We start from the raw sequence: 15,319 nt of genomic DNA, 5'->3' as shown, positions 1-15,319 counted from the left end.
TAGTGAAAGATTTAATAAACGGGGTGTTCTTCCAAGCCCAGCTTCAGAAGCCAAGCTGAGGTTTCATTCCCCTCAGTGCTAAGGCTGGCATATGCCCACCAAATGGACATCAAAAGGCAGAGCATCATTTTTCAGCCACATTCAGACCCCCATCAAGTTGAGAATGAAGCCACATATCCACATGATGAGATGAGGAGAATAAAAATCAACATTCTGGGGATGGTACCATCAACACTGAGTTTCAGGGGGTTATTTATTTATTATGTGATAATGGCCCGAATGTATACACTACTCCAAAATCTGCCATGAAAATTCAAACGTCTTTGTAATCCCTATTTACAAAGCACACAGAGAAATTAAAACAGGCTTAACCGAGCAGTGTTTGTGCATATTAATGAACCTAAATTCTAAATCTGGATTTTGGAAATAAAAAGGGTTTAAAAGAGGATTCATTTCAGACTAATTTGCTTTTGAATATGACACTTTGCATGTCAAACAGTACAGGGGATGTGGAAATAGGGGGCTAGACAGGCATTTTAAAGCATTTACACACAAGTTATGGGGCATATGATCTTTTAAAGGAAAAGGACCACATTCTGTGTTCTATATAAGACTTTTATGTACACATCCCTCTACGGTCACCTGTGTCCTACTCCGTGAAGGAATAATGATGGGTTCCACTGTGACCATTTAATCTTTCCCCTTTATAACCTGTGTAACTTTTCCTTGGTTGGTCCCACTGTAATACTACTACAAGAGTGCTAAGTGCCATGGTCTTAGAATATGTACACAAAAGCCCAGGAGTGTCCGGTTCTTAGGAGACAGAGGGAGAGACAAGGAAGTCAACACCAAATGCAGATTCAGATGGACCCAAGTTCAAACCCCAGCCCTACCCTCTGACTACAAATTACTTACACTCTTCTCACCTCACTTTCTACATCTGTAAAATACAGTGATAATTCCTACCTTTTAGGTCAAATTTATGCAGGAGAACATTAGACATTCAGAAGTGTTACCTCCATTCGCTTTGCTCCTCTTTGGAGCAGTATTAAATCAGGGAGGGACAGGCAGTATCTTATGGAAGTTATAACTCTATGATTAACCAATACCCAATGTCCTATGGTCTGTATCTACAGGAAAGGAAAAACACACATGAGAAAAAAAAATCCAAAAGTGGGTATTTAGGAACAGGGATGGATATCGGGATGTAGGTGGACAGAAGTGTCCACATCGTAAACCACGGTGCCCTCTGGCTTGCTGTCCTCAGCATATGGTGCATGCTACAGCCTGGCAGACCTCCAGCACTGAACTAGAGGTGAACGTGGACCTGTGGAATTAGACTTGGTGGGCTGGACTCCAGGCTCTGCCTCTTACAACGGACTGTGTGCAAGCCCTGTCACTCTTCCAGAGGTTAGTTTCCTCATCTGTAGCTGGGGACAACCACTGTACCAACCTCCCGAGCTGGTCGACTTTTATAAGTCACCTCATAGTAGACTCCTTTAGCAACATGAACACATGACAAGCGAAGAGGTCTGTGTAATTATACCGAAATCACAAAGATGCCCAGAACAAGTAAATGCAAACTTAATATCCCCCAGTAGAAGTCATTCCACACCAGCACTGAGAGATGTCCCCTCTTCCAGAATCTGATGGTTCTAATCCCAAGCTCAAAGTTTCCCCTGTTCCCTCCTGAGGACCGTCAGACCCCTTCACTCTTAGTTCCTTTCCAAGGGGGTCTGCAAATGAGCTAGGTGTCTAAGGGTTGGGGGAGAGGAGGGTAAGTTCCACCCGGGACAGCTGCACCCACAGCACCCCCTTTTCCCTGAAAACCTCAGGCACTGCTGAGCCACAGGCTGGAGGACTGCACTGCCCACAAGGAAATTTTCTGTCTCTGCACTTAGCTTCTGCCTGAGGGGTAGACATGCTCCTGGGCCTTCTCTCCTCTCCTTCTACTTACTCAGTGTCACTGTGTCCCCATCTGCTGCCTCCTTCCCTCTGGACTGTCATAGTCCCTCTGCTATGCTCCCTCTGCCTTCATCAGCTTCTCCTCCCTCTGCACAGCCATGTCTCTCCATCTTGGGCTCATCTCACACCTGCTTGACCTCCACCTCTTCCCTGCCCTCCCTCCTCCGGCCCGCTTACTCCCTCTCTCCCCATCTAGCTCCTCTCCTCTCTTTCCATCAGACCCTCAACCCCGCTGGCTCCCTTTCACTCAGGGTATTTGCCTCTGTGTCGCCTTTCAGGGGAGGAACTAGCTAAGGCCAATAAGGCACAAATTTAAGGAGGCACCAAAAAACTCAGTACTAAGAATGTTTTTGCTACCTTTTTTTTTAATGTCTATTTACATTTGAGAGAAAGACAGAGCCCAAGTGGGGGAGGGGCAGAGAAAGAGAGGGACACAGCATCTGTAACAGGCTCCAGGTTCTGAGCTGTCAGCACAGAACCAGACCTGGAGTTTGAACCCACAAACCATGAGATCATGACCTGAGCTAAAGTCAGATGCTCCACCGACGGAGCCATCCAGGCACCCCAGAGTAAACACTGTTTTAATGAAATATTTTTAATATCAAAATTAACGCAAAAAATCCATGATGAACAAAGAATCAAATTTGCATGAAGACAAGATGAACCCTGCACTTGTACCTCCCTCCCTGGCTTCACATTAATCCATTCCTGCTCTAAGACTCTATTTACTAAAACAGGCTGCCAGTAATTTGATTTAGTTGTATTAAAATATTTATCTTGGGGCACTTGGGTGGCTCAGTCGGTTAAGCATCCAACTTTGGCTCAGGTCATGACCTCACAGTTCACCATTTCAAGCCCTGCATAGGGCTCTGCACTGACAGCTCAGATCCTGGAGGCTGTTTCAGACTCTGTTTCCCAATCTCTCTCTGCTCACGCAGTCTCAGGGTCAGTCTCTCTCTCTCAAAAAGAGACCTAAAAATTTTTTTAATAAAAATATTTATGTTGACTGTCAAGTTTTCTGACATCCCCTTAAAATTTTGCACTGGAGGAGGATTTCTGTCGGGATCCCAAGGCTTTTCAATGCAATTCCCTTTCTGCCCTTTCCTCTCTCTTTCCCTTTTTATCCCCTTCTCCACTCCTTTTCCTCTTTTCAGTGAAACGGAGTCCCTCTCCTCTTTTCTGCCCACCACAGTCTTGCACAGGCACTGACGCTGTGGTCCTCCTCCTCCCCACCCTCCCTCTTTCCTGTGACAATACTTGCATGAGGACACACATACAAACCTCAAGTCTGTCCTTCTCCTCTGGATCTCTTTCTCTCTCCTGCTTCCCCTGTGGCTGAGTTCCTCTCTCTCCCTGGTCACCCTCGGGTCTCTCCACATCTTGCGTGCACCTGTGGCCAGCCCATCAAGCCCTAACACTGCCAAGGGTACCAAAGGACAGACAGGATTCCTCCCGGCAGGAAAGCAAGACTGAGGAAAGAGCTCCAAACTCCATCCTGTCTCAGATCTCCAGATCGGCGGCCATCTGCCAGCACTCCTGTCAAACTCATCTTGAGCAGTAAACGCCCTCTGTCCCAGAGGTAGGTGAGCAGGCAGCTGGTGGTGCTGGAGTCCCCAACTGTGGACACAGACAGGAGCACAGAGGCAAAGCCCCACAGAGAAGGCCCGTTGGCAGGAACTGGAGACACTGAGGCTGTAAAGGACACAGATTCCCCCAGACAGGGGAACTCACTCTCCACATGGCCTTCTTGGTACAGCAATGAAAAAAAAGCAGGCAATGAGAATTTGCCTACTATCCCTGGATGTACCTGGGGCCATCATTTTCCATGATCAATCCGACATTTCCCTTAGGTATGATTATTTCTGCAACTCAAGGAACTACAGTTCAGAGAGATTCAGTGATTTGCCCAAGGGCTCACAGCCTGATTCAGCCTCGGACTTCTAACTCCCAGTTTTGAGGAGGTCATGAAACTCACACATTAACATTTTTAATTTCGCTTTTAAAAAAAAAAGGGGGGGTTGTATTGCAAAAGATACCATAAACAAGACCGAAAGACAAACAGAAGTGGGGGAAAACATCTGCAATCTATGGGACAAAACTTAATATGTGAGGAGTGCCTATCAACACAAAAATCCAGTAACCTAAAAGAAAAATGCAAAGGATGTGAACAGGCAGTTTACAGAAAAGAATTTACACAAGGCAAATAAAAAACTTCAATTAAAACTATGAGATATCATTTATCAAATGCTGGATTAGTGAAGATTAAGTACCACAACTGAGAGCTGAAAAAGCTGGGAACAATTACAGCACTGGTGAGAGTGGACATTGCTCTTACCCCCGACTCAGAAATTTGGCAATATTTACCAAAATTTGAGGGGCACCTGAGTGGCTTACTTGAGCATCCTACTCTTTTTTTTTTAATTTTTTTTTTCAACATTTATTTATTTTTGGGACAGAGAGAGACAGAGCATGAACGGGGGAGGGGCAGAGAGAGAGGGAGACACAGAATCGGAAACAGGCTCCAGGCTCTGAGCCATCAGCCCAGAGCCCGACGTGGGGCTCGAACTCATGGACCGCGAGATCGTGACCTGGCTGAAGTCGGACGCTTAACCGACTGCGCCACCCAGGCGCCCTTGAGCATCCTACTCTTGATTTTGGCTCAGGTCATGATCTCAGGGTCGTGGGATTGAGCCCCACATCAGACTCTATGCTAAGAGCACAGAACCTGCTTGGGATTCTCTCTCTCTGTCCCACCCCCGCTCACATGCACATGCATGCTTTCAAAATAAACTTTAAAAAAAAATTGAAATGCACATGACTTTTGGCCCATTCATTCCACTTTTAAGAATTAGTCCCATGGAAATACATGCGCACACACATAAAGGTTAGTCATCTTTCACTGTTTCAAAGAGGGGGAAAAAAATCAAACATTCTAAACATACAACTAAGTACTGAATAAGTCACAGTACATTCAGACAATGGATGCAATATAGCACAGCCAATTAAAGAATTAGATAGAGCTTTATGAACCATTGGGGAAAGGTATTCAAAAGAAAAAAATGTAGGGGCACCTGAGTAGCTCAGTCAGTTGAGCGTCTGACTCTCGATTCTGGCTCAGGTCATGATCCCAAGGCTGTGGGATGGAGCCCTGCATGGGGCTCCAGGCTGACCGTGGAACTTGCTTAATATTGCCTCTACCTCTGCCCCTCCCCGGGCTCTGCCCCTCTCCCTAAAGTAAAAATAAATATAATTTTTTTTAAAAACATGTAGAAATTATAGATACCATGATCCCTTTTAAGAACACGTGTGTCTGTATGTGTCAGTGAATGCCAGTGCATGTGTGTTTTTATATGCAGGAAGAGGACTGGAAGCACAAACAGGCCACAGTGGATGCACTAGAGAGGGAGAGTTGCACAAGATTTGCTTTTCCCTTCAGGCACTCTCCTATTTACATGTGTGCGATGAGTACTTGTTACTTCTATATTCATAGAAAAAAAGATTTCTGTAACAAAAGAGGAACCGCATTGAGCATCGATGATTTGAACACAGAAAGTTTCTTTTCCCCACCTCACCCGCCCTGTTCCCCACCATCCCCACTGATCAATGAGAGCAGCCTGCCCTAAGGGTGTTGCGAATCTAAGGCACTGCTCTCTCCTAGAGGAGCCATGTGGCAGATGCTTATTTGCAATTAAATTAAACCTAGTTAGGTTTTGAGATTTTAAAGGAACCAGGACACATTTTGAATCAAAGCTAGAATGGCTCGCCATTTATGTATCAAAGGTGTACTTCCCCTCATGAGCACAGGAGTCCTGTTAAAGATGACAAGTTCTAGGGGGCACCTGGGTGGCCCACTCAGTTAAGCCTTGGACTCCTGATTTCAGCTCAGGTCATGAGCCTTGCACTGGGGCTGATAGTGCAGAGCCTGCTTGAGATTCTCTCTCTCTCTCTCTCTCTCTCTCTCTCTCTCTGCCCCTCCTCCACTCATTCTAAAAGTCAGTTGAGTGTCCAACTCTTCATTTTGGCTCAGGTCATGATCCCAGGGCCATGAGATCCCCAATGAGCATGGAGCTGGCTTGAGTTTCTCTCTCCCTCTGCTCTCCTCCCGAACTTGCTGTCTCTGTCCCCAAAAGTATTTTTTTAAACTGATGAGGTGCATTTCACCAAAGAATCCACCGTAGGTACCCCCTCAAGGTTAAGTGATAGAGGCAAAATTTGAACACAGGTGTGTTGGGCAGTTCAGCTCATGTCCATCCAACACCAGGCCCTGAAGCTGACCAGATACCCCCAGGCCACTGACCAAACCAGACTCAAGATAACTGAGCATAAACTTACTCTGAGGGGTGCACCTGGGTGGTTCAGTCGGCTAAGCATCCGACTTTAGTCGGGTCATGAACTCATGGTTAGTAGTTCAAAGCCCTGTGTAGGGCTCTGTGCTGACAGCTCAGAGCCTGGAGCCTACTTTGGATTCTGTGTCTCCCTCTCTCTCTCTCTCTGTTCCTCTCGCACTCACACTCTCTCACTCTCTCAAAAATAAAAAAAGATTTAAAAAAAAAAAAAAAACCAGATTCTGAGCACTACTGAAACCAAGCACACACAGTAAATATCTACTCAAAAGAAATTTTAAGAGCCTGATGAAGTGAGCCAGAGAGGGGACACTCCTCTCATGCAAACCTTGCCTTTGCCAGGTCCAGATCGGAGAGGCTACAGACAGAGGCCTAGGGGGCATGCCCTGAACATGCCTCAGTCTGTTGAAGGCACAACAGCTGTCACAGCTGCATATGTGCCTACAGAACATGCTGCACTTTCCCCTCCCAAGATAAGAACCTGTTCCATTTGCCTAAAGCCCAACCTGGAGCCTACTCATCCCTTGCAATCTAAGAATGTATTTGAATTCAGTTGAATGGAGTAAGTCACCCTCCCAGGCGGGCAGGGGACCAGGGCCAGGTGACAGGTTCCTGGTCTGTTTTCCATGGGCCTTCTTGGATGTGAGAAGGCTGTGTTGGGGGAGTTCCAGGAGCCCTAGCTGATCCTCCAGAGTCCTTTCAGGCCTATGCCTAAAGGAGGAGACACAGTTAAGGGATTCAGATAAAAGAAGCAGTGTTACTAGATACCAACCTTAACACCAGCACTCAGCTCTAACAGAAACCAAAATAGCATGCCCTCAACAACTGGGGTTTCATTTTTCTCACATAACAAGAGGTATAAGGGTAAAAAAAAAAAAAAAAAAAATGGCTGCTGGCATGGAGTCTGAGACTTCAGGCTGAGGTCTCACAATGATCTCTTCCCCCTGATATCCTCGTTGTCACAGGCGACTGCTCCACCTTCAGGATGGCGGCCCTGTTCCGGTCAATAAGCAGCAGAGCACAGGACAAAGGGGTAGGAGCCAGCCATTGGCCCTCCATTTAGAGAGCTTTCTTGGAAACCAACAGGCTCCTTCTGCCTCATCCCACAAAGGTGGCTGGGACATGTAGCTTTAAAGCTCGTAGCTGCTTCCAATTCTGTGTCTCCCTCTAGCTCTCTGCCCCTCCCCCACTCATGCTCGGTCTCTCTCTCACTCAAAAATAAACATTAAAAAAAAAAATTTTAAAGGGACACCTGGGTGGCTCAGTCAGTTGAGCATCCGACTTTGGCTCAGGTCATGATCTCACTGGTGGTGGGTTCAAGCCCCACATCGGGCTCTGTGCTGACAGCTCAGAGCCTGGAGCCGCTTCAGATTCTGTGTCTCCCTCTTGCTCTCTGCCCCTCCCCCACTAGTGCTCCATCTGTCTTTCTCTCTCAAAAATAAACATTAAAAAAAAAATTTAAAGCTCGACACGTTATCCAAACAAATTCAGGATTTTTTAGTGAGGCAGAGTGTTAAGAATGGATATTGGGTAAGCAACAAGCAAAGTCCATCTTAGGAGATATTTTATGTGAGTAAACTTTGTAAATTCATCAGCACATTAATAAGGGAGTGGGTGGCATAGGAGTTTGGAAAGTTCTGGAATTGGGGGCAAGGAACCCAATATTTGCACTAGAGGGAGATTCTCACAAGAGTCTTCAGACACAAAGAAGGCAAATAAACCTTGCACTTCCGGCCTTCCATGGTCTCCCCAGTCATGTCATCAAGCCCCAAATGGGGTGGATATCAGAGCCAGGTGAGCAAGGACAGGAATAGGCCAGGTAGTGGGAGGCAAAGACGCCAGGAGGTAAGCAGTTAAAGACTTTGACTTCAGCCTACCTGGGGCCTGTTTTTGGAGAAGTGGCAATGTGGCTACCCTGGACCCAGGAGGTAGTTACTTAAAGCTAAGACCAAGATATAAATGGACTATTTGATGCCCAAGGGTATGAAGAATGCCCAGCCGTGGCAAGATGACACAAAGCAAAGGCCATCACAGCAGAGGGAGGGTCCTCACCACCTCTCAGCCTCTCTCTTCTGAAAGGAGAAATGATACTCTGACCCTGTCATCGGCAGCTTCAAGCTGAGAACCGTTTCTGTCCATGATGATTACTGAGAGCTCCACAACATTGAGTCTCTAGGACCAGTCTCGGCACGATCTGAAGACCGCCCTACACCTCTAAACTGAGCCAGCTTCCCAAACAGGGTTCATTTCTCAGTTTCTGATGCTTGAATAACTTTGACCTATTTTACACATCATGACTTTGATGGAACCCAAAGCCGCCTCCTCCCCAGTGCTTGCTGGCTGCACGCTCCAGATGGACGACCCCATCAGCCTGTCCCCTCCTGACACACACACCAAGGGACACTCTGCTGGCAGCCAAATGGGCTACCCACACTGGCCTGCCTTCCAGCTCACACCAGCCCCGCAAAGTCTGTTTCACTTCCCAATGTCATCACCTGCCTTCCCAAGAGAAAAGGAGACATGTGGGCACCCCAGGCCAACTGGTTACTTGGCACTTCTTCATACCGATGTTCTTTAAACATTTGTCCAAGTTTATATAGAGGACAAGCAGAGAGCTGCCTGAGCAACAACCTAGTGGCTACAGGCTGCCTCTCCTGACCTCTCCTGTGCACTCTGGCCCCACCCCAAACTCACATCCCTTTCTCTAGAGCAGAACCCCGCAAATGCTCTGACCCCTCTCCTTAAAAGGTGGCTTTAAGGGTTGTTTTTTCTTAATTGAGATGGCCTCTTGGCCTCTCTCTGTATCCCATTCAAAGTGTTGCTTCCCATCCTGCACAGCTTCCCCCCCACCGACAAACATTCTGGTAAATACAGGTGATTTTCTGTCACCTTTTGTTCCCAGGGATGCTAATGCCCCTGGATCGCTTGGCATCTCAGCTCTGCTGCCTGTCACTGGATGTGGCCCCAGGGACCAGCAAGCTCCCCAAGTCACCGTGTCTTTGCAGGTGTACGTTGCAGACAGCTGGAGAGTGAGTGCAGCGGTTATGACCACAGGCTCCAGCACCAGGGAGAACCCTGGCTCTGCCACAGGCTGCTGTGACAACATGGGCAAGGTACTTCACCTCTCTGTGTAACAGGGCAGTATCAGTGTTTACCTGATTAGGGTTGTCGTGAGGATTACAGGACAGCGCACAGATAATGTTCATTTCGGCACTGGGCACACGAATGCAGCACTGGTAGGATTCAGTGTTAGTACTAGAGGTGGTAAACAATGCCTCCAAAACATTCCCATGTGAATCAAATACGCAACTGAAACTGCTTAAGTGGGGTGGTGCTAGGAATACAATTATAGACTTTCATAGAAATGCTGTCCTGTCTGGCGTCCACTCTCAGATCCAGAGCTGGAGACATTCTTAGGACATCTGTCGTGCCTCTTCTCAGGCGGGCACATACAAGTCCGTCACAACTTTGCACCTGCCCACTGCTCTAGCTCCAGGTTCCACCCCATCACGAGAACGGATTCTGCACCTTCACAGCTGCTCTGGGTACCCAGAACCTCACGTAGACATTCTCATCCCAGACTTTGTGTACATGCTATTCTCTTGCTCTTTGCCACCCTGAAAATTTTAAAACTCTTTGGAAGGTCATTCTGACACTACCACTTCAACCCCACTTTCCCCTGATTGCTGCAAACATAGCCAGAACCTTCTGTGATTCCCAAACTGTCACTGGCACCTGTATCCAGACACCTCATTTACAAAGTGACCAGCTCTCCCACCAGACAGCAGTCTTCTGGGTGGATACAACCTTGGCTCACCATGCCTGACACCTACTAGATACCTTACACGTTTTCAGAGTGAAAATAACAAAGGTCAGAGCTAAATCTCACTTGGCTCGCTCACACACACACACACACACACACACACACACACACACACACACACGCGCGCGCCCACATACAGCCTCTAATGAACATTGCAACAACAAACTAGAAAATACAATGTTATCAAAAAGCTCAATAAGCCAGGGAACCTAATGTTCAGAAATTAGTCCATCCTTTTACCCTGATGGTGAAAACCTTAGGGACACTTTGACCTGTGTGGTATTCAACAGTATACAAAGCACCTGAAAATGCAGTCTCCCAGGGTTGGGAGACTCCTTCACAGCATCCGGCCTAATTCCACGGGGTGACTCAGGCATCCCCCATGCAAAATCCCCACTATGAGGTCGGTCCTCTGGCTTACACATACCCTGCACCCAAGAATTTCTGGTCTTCTGAAACAATCCCTAGTATTTTCAGAGGTTTCTGACCACTTGAAGGTTCCCTTCTTATGTTGAGTTAAAATTTGCTTCCCAGGACTTTTCCCTATCAGTCCCAGAATATCTTTTAGGAACACACAAACCCTCCCCTCAAGGCAGCTTGTCAAAATTCTATTGACAACTACAATGTCCTCTCCAGTCTTTTCTCCTCGAAGTGACCCATCCCCAATACTCAGTGTCCCCTCCCCTCTGACTTGGATCTCAGTCCCCTTGCCACTCTGGGAACCCCCCATCAGGAGAACACTGTGTTGCCCATCCATGAGGGATGCCAACAATGGTGAGGAGACTGTATCCAGTAGGTGCCTGTCCAGGAGAACAGGTGTCACTGCAGTTGGGTATGTCAGTCCTCCAGAATGCAGTCCTATACTGCCTCACTGCGAGAGACTGAATTGTGTCCCCCAACATTCATACGCAGAGGCTCTAACTCCTAGGACCTCAGAATGTGACTGTATTTGGAGACAGTGCCTTTAAAAAGGTGACTAAGTTAAAATGAAGCCATTATAATGGGCCCTAATCCAATCTGATTGGTGTCCTTGTAAGAAGAAAAAAATCCAAACACAAAGAGAGACGTGGGCTGCATGCACAGAGAGGAAAGACCATGTGAAGACACAGCAAAAGGGTGGTCATCTGTCAGCCAAGGAGACATGCCTCAGGAGAAACCAAACCTGCCCACACCTTGATCTTAGACTTCTATCCTCCAGAACTGGGAGGAAAGGAGTTTCCGTTTAAGCCACCCAGGCTGTGGTATTTTGTTATGGCAGTCTGCGCAAACTAATGCACTAGGTACATACATTAACTCGTGTATATCATCTACATAGCTCCAGCAGCACCTGAGTTGCCAATTACTCTGGTCAACAGGTGAATGACAAGATATTTTCTATAATAAATCTCAAGAGCCAGTCTGCTCCTTTTCTGATCTTTCAAGGAATGGCACACCCAGCCCCATCACTGCTTCATCCCGTTACTTTCCTTCTCTAAGAAACGGTGATTTCTCCATTACAAGTGAAAGGCCTTTACATGATACAGGCCAGAACTGTCTGAATCTTTGGGGGGGGGGGGTGTTTGTTTTTTTAAGGTTTTTTTTTTTTTAGTATTATTTTTGATAGGGAGAGACAAGAAGTGGGGTAGGGGCACTGGGGAGGGGGGGATGGTAGAGAGAGAATCCCCAACAGGCTTTGCGTGCCAGCACAGAGCCCAATGCAAGACTCAAACCCACAAACCATGAGATCATGACCTGAGCTGAAATCAAGAGTCAGATGCTTAACCGACTGAGCCACTCAGGTGCCCCAAGATCTTTATTTTAATGCAACATAAAAGGGAATCAAGAATATCAAGTTCTAAGGGCACCTGGGTGTCTCAGTCAGCTGAGTGTCTGACTTCGGCATAGGTCATGATCCCAATCCTCATGAGTTCGAGACCCATGTCGGGCTCTGTGCTGACAGCTCATAGCTCAGAGCACTGGAGACTGTTTTGGATTCTGTTTCCATCTCTCTGCCCCTCCCCTGCTCACACTCTGTCTCTCTCAAACTTAAGCATTTAAAAAAATTAAATAAAAAAAGACTAGTTCTGAAATGGCAAAACATCCTTTAAACTCTCATTCCTGTGCCTGTACCACCCATGAACCAGACAGACAACAGAAGTCATGCCCCCCAGTCACCACACATGGATTTGCTCCAAGCTGCTGTCCTTCCTCCACACTGCTGACCTCAGGATCCTTCACAGATGCTGTAGGGCACAGGCATTCCTTTCAGATCCTCCTGCCCTCGCTTTGCCCGTTGAGCTTGGCACACAATATTATCCCCCTAGAAAAAACAAAACCCACACCCAAACTTCTCCAAACTGTCACAAGTAAAATACCCTCTCTTATTCAATGCAGTTCTAGAAGCCTGTACCATCTTGCATGGTCCTCACTCATGGTATATCCCAGTCCTGGAAGAAGGAACGTTATAAAACGGATCCCTTTTTAAAATGACTGTAGTGTCCCACAGCCTTAAGCTCCAGGGGTCTGGTAATCTCAGGGGAGCCACACTGAAGTCATGAAGTATCCCCAAGGATAAAGGGCAGCGAGAGGTCTTGGACCACCAAAGGAGATGCTGAGTGCCTGAGCAGCCTACAGCCAAGGCGAGGCACACATCCCTGAAGGCAAAGTGAATTAAATCGGATCCAAATAAATCCAAATTAAGTCGGATCCAAATGCTGCTCCGTTGGGGGCGCCTGGGTGGCGCAGTCGGTTAAGCGTCCGACTTCAGCCAGGTCACGATCTCGCGGTCCGTGAGTTCGAGCCCCGCGTCGGGCTCTGGGCTGATGGCTCAGAGCCTGGAGCCTGTTTCCGATTCTGTGTCTCCCTCTCTCTCTGCCCCTCCCCCGTTCATGCTCTGTCTCTCTCTGTCCCAAAAATAAATAAACGTTGAAAACAAATGCTGCTCCGTTGGAGCAGCAATACCAAATCTGAGAGCAAGAAGGGAACTGGAATCAGGAGTCAGGCCAGGAGGAATTAGGGGAAATACTAGAAGAGAGTGGCAGTGGACAGTATGAGAAAACCCACAGAGTCAGGAAGACATAGGGTCAGGTTTCTGAAGGTCATTTTCCTATGCATCACCCCTTGGATTCCTCCACCCAGCAAAGCTGTGCATCTTCAGGTCAGAGCAGGAAAGCATGAGAGCAAGGCAGCCATCCATCAGTGCCTCCTCTCTCCTCTCAGCGGCCTGCAGAAAGGTGCAAGCTTTGAATTCCATCTCCAAACCACGAGATCTGTCTTGCCACAATTCCCAGCTCCCTTCTCTATTTATTCTACCCTGTGACTGATTGGAACAAGTCTTTAAAAGGGCATTTTTCAAAGCCATGATGGTACAGTAGTCATGCTGTCTGGCCTGACAGTTCCAAACAAGTTACAGGCCCAGAAATTACATGAAGCAGCCGTCCATCAAATGTCTCCATGGTCCATCGACTGCTTGTGAGGCAGAGTGAAGTCGTGCATACAGGCCACCAATGGGCCGACTGGAAATGCTTTGGCTTTCATCACTAGCATCAGCAGCAGAAACTTTGGCAACAATCCCAAGAGGGAGTTTCCGGGAACAAAGCAGATGCACCATGCAAAACTTCGTTCTCATACCTTCAGTGGTCATACATTCTGCAAACTGACTCCAAAAGACCCTTGGGCAGTTAGCCTCGGATACCACCTGTGTTCTCCACTTCATTCTGTGTATTTTGTAATAGTGTTCAAAATACTGGTACAGGTCTAACTCATCCCACCCCGTTGAGGTTAGGCTTGACCATGTGACTTGGGGTGCTTCTCCCTGGGGGAGGATCAGACATCCCTGTCCTAGTGGCAGATAGGAAGCTTGATTTCTGGCAGCCTGCAATATGGAACATGAGACACCTGCATCCTACTGAACTCAGGAATCTTCATGGGACTCGCTGTGTTCCCTTCAACATGGACAGTCATGTGTCATTGCCAGATGAAAGCTTAAGATCCTTATTGTTTTCTCTGTTCCACAGACCACCTGTTTCCCAGGTAGAGGCTGTTTCATCAGCCTAAGAAGCAGGTTAAAGGCCATGTAGTGTAAAGTCACAGCCAATCCTTGATGGATATGTAGCATGGATAAAAGCAAACCGTTGTGGTTACAGTTTGCTGTGGGCTGGGATCATTTATTATTGAAGTATAGCCAGTATATCCTAACTGAAATACCTTCTTCCCTTGTCTTTTTTTCCTCCACTACTATTTATCAAGCCGCTATTAAGAATTAAAGGCCTTCTATGCATCGAACACCATCTGTGAACTGAGAATCTTTCATGAACCGAGCACCTAGTAAGTGGCAGTCACTGGTTGGGCAGGAAGTGCAAAGAAGAGGTGCGTACAATGGGAAGGTGGTGAGGGGACACTGATACATTTTGATATACTGAGGCAAGTGTTGTAACAAGATGTATCAAGAAGGGGGTAAAGGGAGACCATATAAATAGCCAACATATGTGCTGCACTACAAATAAGGTTGACAGACTGACTCTGAATTTGAGAAGAATTCTGACCAAGAAGAAAGGAAAGGACAGAAAATGGGAAAAGTAAACTTCAGGCAGAGAAAGACGGCACGTACAAGGACATGAGCACATACTGCTGTTGTTCAGTGAGGATGGGGCTTAGGATAAACAGATAAAGAATCAGATAAAATGATTCTAGAAAGATCCACCGGAATCAGCTTAGAAAGAACCTGGAAGGCCATGCCAAAGAGGTGTGACTTAACTTTGGGGGTTATGGAGGAATAAATGGAAGCTTTTAAAGAGAAAAGTGAAGTGCTATTCCTGTTGTGGAGGAAGTGTGGCTAGGGCCCATGAGTAGGTTTTGGAGTCAGAAAGAAAGGAGTTTACTCTAGGTAAAATGAATTTAGAAAGGGGGCGCCTGGATGTCTCAGTCAAACATATGACTTTGGCTCAGGTCATGATTTCATGGTTCGTGAGTTCAAATCCCACATCGGGTTCTCGGTCAGCAGAACCCGTTTCAGATCCTCTGTCTCCAGGTCTGTCTGTCTCTCTTCCTCCCTCCCTCCCCAGCTAGTTCTCTCAAAAATAAACGTTTAGAAAAACAAAAAAACAAGAAAACTTAGGGGACGCCTGGATGGTTCAGTTGGTTAAGTAAGTGCCCGACTTCAGCTCAGGTCATGATCTCATGGCTCCTGAGTTCAAGCCCTGTGTAGGGC

The sequence above is a fragment of the Lynx rufus genome, unplaced genomic scaffold (assembly GCF_022079265.1).
Source record: "Lynx rufus isolate CCGP_SWC_20201006 ecotype Redwood Valley unplaced genomic scaffold, mLynRuf1.p SCAF_8, whole genome shotgun sequence".
NCBI lineage: Eukaryota > Metazoa > Chordata > Mammalia > Carnivora > Felidae > Lynx > Lynx rufus.
This window is presented reverse-complemented; position numbering follows the sequence as displayed.